This window comes from Lathamus discolor, chromosome 6 (assembly GCF_037157495.1).
Source record: "Lathamus discolor isolate bLatDis1 chromosome 6, bLatDis1.hap1, whole genome shotgun sequence".
Lineage (NCBI taxonomy): Eukaryota > Metazoa > Chordata > Aves > Psittaciformes > Psittacidae > Lathamus > Lathamus discolor.
Genome location: NC_088889.1, coordinates 29686295 through 29698577, shown reverse-complemented (window position 1 = coordinate 29698577; position 12283 = coordinate 29686295). Strand labels below are relative to the sequence as shown.

The following is a 12283-nucleotide window of genomic DNA, read 5'->3' as shown; positions in this document are numbered from 1 at the left end:
AGCTGCTGCCTGCAAGGCAGGCTTTTACTTACTTATTCTGGTTACGATGGCTAAAGAGAAAAACAGCTAAAGGAAATCCCCATCAGATTTAAGACATACAGCTTTGAAATTATTTTATTTAGGAGAATGCCAATAGACATCTCTTTTGTTGTTTTGTTTGTTTTGATTTGGGGTTTTTTGTGAATTTTGTGTGTTTTATTTTGCTTATTTCTTGGTTTACTTGCAGAAAATTAAGGGAAGAGGTTTGTGTGTCTGCTGGTTTTCTGCAAGAGCATGTTCTCCACGAAGTGCGAAGAGACTTAACGGAGTAATTTTTTCCACCTTATCTGGAGATCTCTCAAGCAACATGCAAATCTATTCTTTGAAGTGACTTTGTTTCATTCAGCTAGGAGAGCAACATCACACTAATCAGTTTCACTTCTGATTTTTTGCTTTCCGCAGGACGAAGTTCAAGGTCATGATCTTAAAACTCAATAGTCAGATTCTCTTCTAAAAACTGGTGGTTGAGAGCTAGAAATGAGAGAAGGGGGAATTCTCAGGGCACACTCAGCAGTTACAGAATGACTGTGAACCATCACCACAACATGGAGTCAAAAAAAGCAAAGGCAACACAAATTACTGCAGTTTTCCAGCAGTAATAAGGAAGTATTAATGCCGTGAATTGGATGGTGCTGTAGCAGGATCTCATTCGGATTCTAGAGAGCACTCTGGTCACCAGAGTTCAAGAGCCAAAGTCTTATTTCATGGTAGGAGATGGAAAAGCTTGCCTCTGTTAAAGGATGACAGCCAGGGAGGAGTAGTAGGTTTGCTTTTTATGAGCACTGAATGAGAACTCTGTAAACTGGAGAACAATGGGTACAAGCTGCGCAGGAGGACATGGACAAGACAGGTGAGGACAGGCAGGAAACAGAAGCGGACTGTGGAGGTAACTCCATGGGTGCAGAGAGGAGAAGGGCATCAGTGGGGGCTGCTGACAAAGCTGCCTGTCCTCCCCGGGGCTGTCAGTCCCTGCCCCTGTTCACCCATGGGCAGGCAGAACCACATGCATGAGGATGGCAGAGCCACACAGCCTGCCATCAGCACCTGCCTCCCACCGCACCAGCACTGCTGACAGAGTAAAGCCTTCAGCTCCCCTTCCCTTTCGCTGTGCAGGGGTTCCCTGCAGCAGGCTGGGCTCTGACCCAGCTCACCCAGAGCCCAGGGCAGCCTGGCTTCCCAGGGGCTCTCACCCACTTTGATGGCAGCAGGGCCCAGTCTGCCACAAGTCTCACACAGGAAATCACCCTGCTCTAGCAGTCCTCACTGCTGCATGCACATCCTGACCTGGAGGAAATGGAACTTCTCCAAATGGCAGTATCTATGTGTGTCAAGACACTTGTGTTTGTTTCTTTGATTATAATTAAAAAAGTAATTAAAGAAGGAACTAATACTGTTTTAAGAAATTGAAAGAGCTTGAATGAAGCCATAAGTGACTTAAGATCTTGGATTTAAGCTTTCCCCTTCAGAAATGGTAGTATCTCCCATATCAACAGCCACCTCTAGTGCTCCAAGCACTCCCCAGAAGTGGAAAAGGGTAGAGAAGCCCTGCAGATTTCAGATTGACATTATGACTTTTAACAACAAGGGTTGTATTTTACAGCCATGAAAACTGCCAAAATAAAACCTTCCATTGCTCTAAATAATGCAACACAATTTTGTTGATTTTTCTTTTATTTCAGTCAGGTCTTTCCTGGCTGCTGCTGGCTCCTTTCTCCAGTAAGAGCTGGTGTGCCTCAGCTCTGCTATGACCCTCACTGTCCCAGGGAGCCAAGCCCAGGCACCAAACTACTGATACCTCCTGCACAGAGCCGCTGCCTGCCCCGCACCCCAGCTGCTTCAGTACCTGTCCTTGGCTGTGCTCCAGCCAGTGGCTGGCCAAGTACCTCGACACAGCTTTTTTGTCCCAGTAGCTCCTGCTGCTGCTTGGCTTGCTCAACTCTGGCATGCTGGGCAGCACAATGTCTGTCAGCCTAGGTACTCACTTAGAAGCTGGTACGCTGCAGATGTGTGAAATCCACGGGCAGGAGTCAGAGAGCTTGTCTGCAGCATCCAGCCTCAGTGTAGGGACCTGGCCCCAGTGGTGACTCAGACACTAAACTAAGCAGTCAGTGGAAAGGGCAGGATCTCATCATAAGCTCCTAATGGAGGTGATGCACAATGACTCTTTGGAGGAGGCAAGAGTGGAGAGGAGACTGCTCCTCTCAGGGGGCAACCTGCACCTTTGCACTGTGGGACACAGATCCCTCCTCTTGATCCTTCCCAGACCCACCACTGGCATCCCAATGGCACAGGAGGCAGAGCAGGCAGTGGGTCCAGCCTCACTGTGCTTCTGAGCTGGTGTCAGACTCCCTTTGTGGGCAGTCAGGCCTGAGACCACTGCCATCACAACTCAACAGTCTGGCACAGAGGAGATAACTGGCTAGCTGCATCACCAAATCCCCAGTGAAACTGGGTATAAAGACCATTTCTGGGATTCTTTCCCTCCCTCCTCCTTTTACGTCAAACCTCTTTAAAGTATATGGAGGGAAAAGGAAGATTTTGAGTATGAGGATCACTTGTATTTCACCCTCTTATCTTTGTACTGGTTAACTGGGTCCTACCCACTCAGAGAGAAAAGGGAGAAGCTCCCCTGTGTGTTGGTGATTCTTGCTAAGCTAAATATTTTGACAGGAGTCCCACAGAGTGCAGAAACAACAGTGCTGGCTGCAGCTCTCACCACTGAATCATCCTGCAGGGAGAAAATTTGAAGGGCCTAGAATAAAGCAAGCTCTCAGTTCTGCTCATCTAACTGGCACAACTCCAGTGAAGGTGTAAGGGTCACATCCTCGGGCTGCAGGAGCTTTTGAGCCCACCTTGACAGCGAGGGACAGCCTTGGCTGCCCTGAACCCTTGCAGAGACTGTTCTAGTTGGGTTTGAAGCCATTCCTTCACCCTATTCCTCAGCCAGACCTGTGTGGTGTGCCTGAGTTTGGCTCCCTTGTGCGATGGCCTCAGCGGAGCAGAGCAGAGCCATCACCCTTTCCTTCTACCTGGAGATGCTGTTGTTTGAAGTTGCAGAACCACAGGGCTGAGGCACTGGTTAGAGTTATTTCTGTAGCAAGCCACGGTGAGCCAGCAGAGCTGTGGTGACAGGCCAAGCACATGCCCTCAGTTGGAGGCTGATGCAACACAGCCTCATTCAGTTCAATCTTCTTTCACTGTGGCTAAGCTTGGTGGCATCCCCTGGCACTCCTGCAGCTGCCCAGACCTACCCTAGCTCAGCTGACACAGCAGGGCTAAGGTTACCCCATCTGAGGCCAGTGGTGAACTGGCAACCATGACTTTATGAAAGCCCACTAGACTAATGCGCTATAAGTTAGGTATTTTCCACCTTCTGTAATGAAGTTATGAAAAAAAAATCAATCTTTGTTGCTAGGAATTGTTGAACCATTTTGGATAAGTCAGATCTGGCCAAAGTGGTCTTTCTAAATGCACCTTGAATCGATTTGCTTACTCTAAGCCTGCTTACTGTAGGTTTAAAGTTCTGGAATCAGATTTATGATTTAAATGCTGGGACTACTGCTCACCCTAACTTCAGGTTTTTGAGGGAGGTTTTAACATTTGGCTGTCCCCTGCATCCGTGTGGCAGCCCAAGAGTCACACACATGTAGCACACAGCATCCCATCTGCTGTAAGAGAACCTGATTTTTAAAGCTGTGAGTATAATGCCTGTATTATTCCTTAGATATTGCTTTGCCTTTAGTTCTGAATCACTTCACTAGTGATCTCTCTTGGCAGATACACGTCTTAGGATACTGCTGCCTGTGCTGCCTTGTAATGGCTCAGTCTGACAGGATCTTCTGGATCTAAATTTACCGTCATTTCCACATAGGACCTGATCTTAATTTTGTCATCCTGATTTCTGTCAGAGTTTGTTTATTTAGATGTAGAAACCAGACCTGTGTCATAAGGGGAAACTTGGCAGCATACAGTGACCAGAAGATAGGGCTAGAAATTAAATACTTGTTCTAGCGCCAGGCTGCAGTGCTCTGCCCTGTGTTAATTGAGCAGGGCAGAGCATGTATCTGGCAGATCTCTGAAACCAGAGGTACCACTCACCAGGGTGACTACTAGTAACCACTCACATTATGGCAAAAGCCACAGACAAACACAAGTAGATTGCTATTATATTTGGATTACAAGCTCTGTCAACATACAGTGTTTAGGAGAATGGGCCTCTGATCCCTGATGCAACATAAACAAACAACAAGGATTACAGCAGGCTATAAACATGCAGAACCAAACTATTGAGTGCCATTAGCATCTGAAACAACTGGTCCCCACTGATAGTACTTCCTTAAAGAAAAGCTTAGCAAGGCTGTCTGTCCTCCTCCAATATAACCAAGGCAGCAGAATTAGCAGAATTACTTATTGCTGTCAGAGGAGGGTGGCAGGTGAGTGACAAGGTCATTGAAGGAGCAGAGCCAGAGACTTTGCCTGCCTTTGCACTGAGTTTACCCTAGTTGGCTTGTAACTCAACATAGGACCTCAGTATTCATGGCTCAGGGTGCAATAAAACACATTTCTAAAACCGAAACCAAGTCTTTGGAGACTGCACAAGAGAGAGAAGGGGAGCAGCTTACTTGGTTTGCCTTTTGCAAAGAATGCCTGAGCCCCAGCTTCTGCAGATACGTGTTTGCTTTTCTACATGTTTGCCTTTACTTCTGAAAGCAGCAGGAGCATGCACGGACGGAAGGTAAACATGGCTGGAAGCCTTCACATTAAACCAAGCCTCCACTTCAGCTCTTACAGTGGCACCTTTCAGGCCAGATCTTCTGCTGGCAATGGAAACGAGACCAGTTTACAGAACTTGAAGGATTCACATTTTTTCTGTATTTTAGGTTGGTTTCCAGATAAATCTTTGCAATTCTCCAAGGATATTGTGTTGCATAACTGCTACTGGGAAGCAAATAATTTTTTAAAAACAGAGATTTCCATGCCCATCAGATCTGCCAGAGCTGAGGCATCAGAAGAATGACACCTCTTGCTGTCTGGCTGTGGCAACAGGCAAACATACTTTGTAATGACAGCTTATGCAAGCTGCTCAAGTTCTAGCCCAGTACTGAAGGAGCAAAACCAAGCTTCCCGGAGGAATCCTCCAAGCAAACAAATTCCCTTGTCCAGCCCCAGCAGTCAAAACAGGTCAAAACAGGTCACCTATCAGTCTGACATATGTTATGATGCCAACAAATCATGATTCTGCATGAATTCTTTACTGGAAACACATATACCTGCAAGCTTTTATTGCTTCTCAGAAAGCAGTAGTGCACACAGCAATCAGTGCAATATCAGCTTCATGTCATTCCAACTGGAAATTTGTAAACAAAAGAAATCATTTGCTGATGTTATGTTTTTTCTTTACACTGTGCCTTGCACACTAAGCTGTACTTTAGCATGTTGTAACTACAGCAATGATTTGTGAGCAGGCTACTCTAGGGACAAAGATATAAGCATCACCTGCAAGTAAAATGAAAAGGAAATGACAGAGCTACAGTTCTGATTAAAACCAGTGAATGTTTCATGGCTCATTTTGAAAAACAAAAATAAAAAGAAACAAAATCCAAACCAAAGGCAAGCCACAAAAACTCCCAAGACGGGCGCATGGTGTTATGGCGTTAGGTTACAAACTGCTACATAAATAAATATTTGCATAGAAATAGCAAACTGACAGAATGAAAATGCTAAACAAGTTCAAAACATGCATATTTGCATTACCTTTTTGTTCTGAAATAAAAGGGTAATAATACTGTTGAAATGGGTTATCTTCTTGATTAAGTCCTAATTCAGAATATCCTTCCTGGTCTTCATCTCCCTGCTTTGACTGGGTATTTCAATCAACTGCAGGACAGCTTTGAAACAGTCTTGCTTTGAAGCCTGGAGTTTATTTCTGGATCACCCCATGATCAGCGAATACAAGCCAAAATGTAAGTTGTTCTGAATCTCAGATTTCCTACTTACAGATGTGCGACAGAAACTTTTACCCATCCTAAAGTTCTTCTTTGTTGCATTATCTGAAGAACTTCACTTCATCAAGCATCCTGTAGCTAAGTGACACAAAGCCGGCCTTTCTATTATATCATTATTTATTGTCCCTGACAAGTAGACCATATATGGACATGTTTCTGAAACCTAAAGAAAGAAAGAAAAAAAAAATTGCCATATAATTTTGAGTTGTCCTGGAGAGTTTTATTTACCTGGGGAGAAGGGGGCTCCATTTACTTTCCTTTTTAGCTGCTGACTGTTAAACAAAACATCCAAACATTACATGGGTATTTACTGATGTTTTAGAGAGTGGTTTGTATATTTTTGAGTCTGCAAGTTTGAGACTTAAGGATTCCAAAAGATGACAAAAGCAGCTGTAAACCTGTTCCAAGCAGTATTTGTAAGGGCTTAATAGTGCCCTTATACAACATAAATGTGAACGACAGACCCTCTCTGACTCCTTGAGGCCATAAATGTGAAATCATAGCCGTATTCCCCACATCTAGCAGAGGGCAAGCTGGCCAAGGAAGAGATAGCATTCATCCAGGGATGAGCTATAAGAAAACAGGCACATACAGGAGAAGTGACACTTGGATTAGCTGGAACAAGGGCATAATACTCACTTTGGGAAGGTTTCTATGTATTTGTAAAGCTATTATAATGAATGAAGAAAAACTGTAATACAGTACCAAAATGATGCATGTTTTTTCCCTCAGCTCTTGCTTCACTGATTCCTGTGGCAAAACATAGCACATAAAGATAATAAGTCCTAGATTGCAGTGGGTCTGGTTTCCTTTCCAAGAACCTTGTCAAGCCTCAGGCTACCTGTACTCACCCTTTCAGTGCATAAACACCCCTAAGCCTTAGCAAGACCAATCTTGAAGGAACCAATTTAGTAAGACTATATCATCCACTAATACCTGACCCCTTCCAACTCACCTGCTTTGTTTGTAGGGTCTTTTAGTACCAGTGTCATTCCCTCTCCATGCTTGCTCCTTGATCCAACTTACTTTGGCGCGACAAGATGGCCAGCACGTGACTGGTCCCCTTTCCCTGCTGCTTGTGAAACCATCTGCTCCTCATAACTAGGGCTAGGGATGTTTTTTTGTCCAAACTTAAGGACATTCAGCAGTTGCTGCAGCAGGCAAAGAAGCCCTCGATGTCGTCACCAAGAGGGTGTGGAACTTAGGCCCTTGACAACATCAGCCAACCATCTCTGACTTTCAACCAGCACCCAGCACTTTTTCCCTGATATTACTTCAAGATTGTAACCAGGCTTGGCTTAAAACCAGGAGTGAATACTCCCAGGTTTAACTCTTCTGCTTGCCTTTTGTCAGACTCTCATTGGATCCACACCCTTGGCATCCTCATGGCATGCTTGATGTCCCACTGAACTCAAGGAAAAATGCTAAAACTGCGATACAGATTCACGCAAGGGAGCCTATGTCTCCCAGGATGAACAATTTGATTAGAAAAAAGTTATGAGACTCAAGGTCTCATGGCTGTGAACTTTGCAGGTGATTCCCCATGCCATTCATACCTAGCACACTGCAACTCCCTTCCCTCCCACGTTCCTGGGTTTCCTTGCAAAGCACTGTGCACCTCTGACGTATTTGGGGCCCTGTGAATGCTGTTTACCATTTTCCAGTAAAAGCACAGGACTCCAGAAGATCTGTTTCCAGATACCACCAACTCTCCCTTTTGTCTTAAGTCAATCATTTAACTCCTCTGTGTCTCATTTTCTTCAGTAATGAAGTGGAAATAATCAAATGCATTAATTTCAGAGAAGAGTCCAACATTCCTTGCAGATGGAAGCCAACAATACTACTTGGATAGACATTGCAGAATAAGACCTTATTTAATTAGTATCTGTGAAATACTCAAAGGAAGACCTCATAGAAGTTTCAAGAATTAAGTACAGAAAAATTACTATACAGGAATGAAATCATACATTTGGGAATTGATTTTTTTCCCTATAAAACAATGTTGTGTCTTTATTACAACACATCCAAAGCATAAGAATAACAATCATTATGATTTATGAGCATTACTTTGGATTTGCTAATATTTCCCCTGGGGCATGCATAGTTATAGATCTGCATTTTCAGCTTAACCCCAGGACATTGTAAGAGATTACAAAATGTCACCTGCAAAAAAAAATACATAAATTTACACCATTTTCTGGACAGATTTCAAACTCAGACACTGCATATTAGATCTGTTTGCTTTCTCTCTAAATAGAAAATTATGGAAACAGCCAACTCATGCTGATGGGGAGTCAGCTAGGGTCTCACAAACAGACCGTGATAAAAGAGATTTGAATATGAGAGAAGACAAAGAAGGACGAACATGTGAAAACAACAGATGGTGAAATGAACAGCAAGATTCACTTTATTCTTCATGTTTCCCCAAAATAGCCAGCAGAAGACACGTTAGGAAAGAAAATTTAATGTTTCCTTCATTTTTTTATTTTTTCAGTCTCAACCTCCATTAGCTAAATTAAGAGGCCCCTCAGCTTTACTAAGCTGCACAACTGAATCAGGCAACTGAGACTGGTGAGAAAAAGAAATTCATTTGTGCACCCGGGAGACTGATGAGCTTGTTACAGACTCATTCTATGTCAAGCTGCCATAAATATGCCCTCACATGATGAAATGCAGGTGAGAATGACCATTAGCACAAACTATATTTTTTGTCCATAGCCTATATAACTATCAGTGATAACTAACTCTACTGAATCCAAACACTTGGCTCAAGCATGGCTGTTCTGAAAGGAAGAAAATACTGATTAATTGTGACAGTAACAGTCCCTGGACAGAAAATCCTCATGATGCTCTGCCACAGAACAGTGTACTGCTTTGTGCACCAATTACCTGGAACTCTTGTTGTATGTTGTCTGAACTTCTTTGTTGCAGAAGGACAGCAAGATGTTTTGTGGCATATTTCACTAAGAGCACAGACCTATGGCACACATCTCTGTACTTTTGCCGTCATATTCTGCTTCCATCAGGCGCTCCCAAGATTAAACACAAACACCAGAACCAAAAGCAACCTGTGCCTCCTGCTACACAACCCACGTTCAAATGAGAAGATAGAAACTCCCACAGGAGAAGATGGTTTCAATTTCCTTTGCAAGAACTAATGATTCCTTTGGCCACAGTACTCAGAGAGGCAAGGAGCCAGAGGTACTTATATGGGAAAAGGTGCAGGATGTCACACATGCCCAGGGGTAAGAAATCCAATATACATTATTTCTTGCTGACTCTGCTGCCCAAGTAGTTCAGTGCTGGAAATATGTAGGTGTTTTGAGATGTCTCTACTAAGAACATAATTCCTTCTTCAGGAGGAATTCATCCCACTAACGGCTGCTGACTCACATCCCGAATCAGGGTGGACTGCAGCTCAGTGTATGACTTCCATCTCTGCACAGTGGTTCCTCGCAGATAACGTTTATCTTTCAGATATAACCAAAATGGAGTCCTCTTTCCTTTCAAAATATGACATGAGCACAAAGGGGATCACACAGTATCCAGATTCTAAGCCCCATTTCAGGTATCTGATGACTCAACCCAGACCTGCCCTTACAGTGAGCTTTGGAAGAGGGCACAGCTACTGCAGTCACTGCCTTTCTGCAAATCTCATCATAAGGTCACATCCACTGACTCAAACTGAAAGAGGAATCAGTCAAAGAGTACATGAAATGCTAATATGAAGTGAATACAACCCGAAGACTGTACAAACAAATACACGTTCTTTGGAGAAAGAGGAGAAGCATAAACATTATCATTTAGCTACATTTTGCAGTGCAAATATCATTTATGTTATGTTATAATGTGTGTTAGTAAGAATGCTAATGAAAGATTTGTCTTTTTCTTGACCTTTACAAAATCCACAAAATTCAGAGAAGTTGCTGCAACCCTTGGTTGCTCCAAGGCTTTTGCAGGGGAGCGTGAGGATGAAAATGGCAACAGGAGACACAAGCTTCTGCGAATAGCAAAGGTCCTGGGAAAAACAGCAACTCCAAAACAGCGATAGAAAAGTAAAATCAATTTTGATGGGAAACAACCTTTCCACATTTTTATTAAAGCAGTCTTTGGAAATATACAAGGGATGATTACCTCTCCATTCAATCCCTTAGGTTAGTTTATGAACAAAATCTTTTTTGATGCATTTCTCTGGTACCCTCTAATTCCTTTAAGACTGATTTGTTTCTTACTATTGGGCCTGCTGTTTGCAATAAGATCTGTTGCACTGCTTTCTAGATAGTGATCTGTTTTGCTTTACTATTGCCACAGATAAAGAAGCCTCAAAAAATAAAAGATGCCCCTGCCAAAATTCAGCAGCTTGTGAAATGGCCATTACTTGGAGCACAATGAAGTTCAAGGAATTATGACTTTCTACATACCTCTATACTTGGAGTTAAACTAATGCTAGTAGGTGCTACCAGAGTTGCAAGGCAGAGCAGGACCTTTCTGTGCACAGCCGCAGGGAGAAGTGGTTGGTTTTGATTCCTGAGACATGGGCTCCAGCCTGGCGTGGGGTGAATGCTGAAAGTGGCTTCTGGCCACCCCAACTGGATGTGGATTTGCAGCCATGGGGCTCAGAAACTCAAAGCAGGGGTTCAAGCTGTGATCCATGCTGACTCCTGCCATGCCATGCTGGCCTCCTCCTGCAAATGAGCTGGCCAGGCCTGGGATATCATCAGCTGCTGTGCAGACAAGAGCACTGAAAGAATCAGAATGGACTGTGCTAAAGGACACTGCACTATCAACTCTATTTAGCCAGTGCTGTTTTTGCTGTACGGTCAAATTATATGTAATAAATACAGTATCTGAAGCCCTAATCAAATGAACCATTATTTATACTGCCACTGAGAAAGCCTTGTTGTTCTGCACTGACTGCTTTGAGCATGAATAAGAGAGGACCAGAGGTTTATGCCTCCTTTAAGTTCAAATCATAATGCAATAGGTTTGTTTTGCAGGGCTGACATTTAATTATTATGCTCTACATCTATCAGGTTAAATTTAGATTGAAATTTAGGACAAGTGTCTGGACAGAATGTCATGATACCAGTGTATATCTGTTGCACAACATGCCATACAAACGTGTAATGTTCAACTCAGTTAAAAATAACCATACACTTACCTAATTCAGCAGGGTTCTGGACTCTATCTACTGAGCTGGTAAGCAGTCAGTACAATAATAAGAATCACAAATATACTGAGGGAAGAGATATCACTGGATGTCAGGAGTAAGAAGACAGAAAAAAAAATAAATCTTTTTCTATATTTGTTCTATCTTTTTGTTTTGTATCCAGTAGTAATTTCTGTCCCATAGCAATATATGTGTGACAGTCTAAATTACCTTAAAAATTGGTGTGACTGTGAAAACAATTCCAGAGTTTTTTCCCACCAAAGTAAGAGATCTCTGATTCCTCAAAAGCAAAGTTAAATGGCTGCTAAAACTCCCACCCTAAGCCTAGAAAAGGACAGATTCTTGCCCACCTATGAAGTAGGTTGCTACATACAGGTTATTCTCAGCTACAACAGATCTAGATGACACCAGCCAGGATGGCTGAGGCAGGGAGACCCAGATCTTCAAACTAAGCATCATTAGCTTCCAGAGCTGTGTTTGGAAATCATAGCTCCAGGGAAAACCTGAGCAGAGGAAAAAAAACCTCAACTGTTTTACAAGTGTCAAAGCCACAAAGGGAGATGGAAAATCTGTTTAACACATTTACAGGTAAGATGAGAGCAAGCACAACAGCCCAGGTGAAGTCTAGAATGAAGAGCTGAACTTCAGCCAAGCTGCCTTGATGTTACTGATCTGTAACAATTAACAGGATATATTTTCTCCATATGACCTGCTGCTGTGCTTCTGTCCCTTGGCATTTATCTAGGCCCCCACTGCTGATAAGGAAAGGTTAGGGTGTTTTCACCATGCCGTGGATGGTGGGGATCTACAGGTGCTCCATCCACATGTGGGTGATAGCCACCAATGCTGAGCTCTCCTCTGGTGCAAGGAGTTGGCAGCCTCCATGGCTCCTTGCTGTGAAAATATCCCACACAGGCCCATAGGTTCCCAGCTGGTGCACAATCTCTGTCCACCTGTGTCCTCAGAGCTACAGCCTGGCAGGGGGAAGGTCACTGGGGTTAGTCAGAAAATGCAGAATGCTGCTGGCCATCAAAAGGAGGGGCCACCAGCTATAATGTGCACGTCAGCT

At 43.5% G+C, this 12283-nt stretch overlaps 1 protein-coding gene across 5 annotated transcripts in view; it reads right to left on the bottom strand.

Annotated features, from left to right (window-relative positions):
* Positions 1 to 12283, bottom strand: part of ASB2 (ankyrin repeat and SOCS box containing 2) — a 52938-nt gene that overhangs the window by 27825 nt on the left and 12830 nt on the right. Inside the window, exon 1 of one of the 5 annotated variants that reach the window (XM_065685551.1) lies at positions 5794 to 6077. The exons of the other annotated variants lie outside the window; for them this stretch is intronic. The gene's annotated coding sequence lies outside the window, so the exon portion shown is untranslated. Of the gene's footprint in view, positions 1 to 5793; positions 6078 to 12283 lie in introns of those variants that run through there. 5 annotated transcript variants of the gene reach the window in all.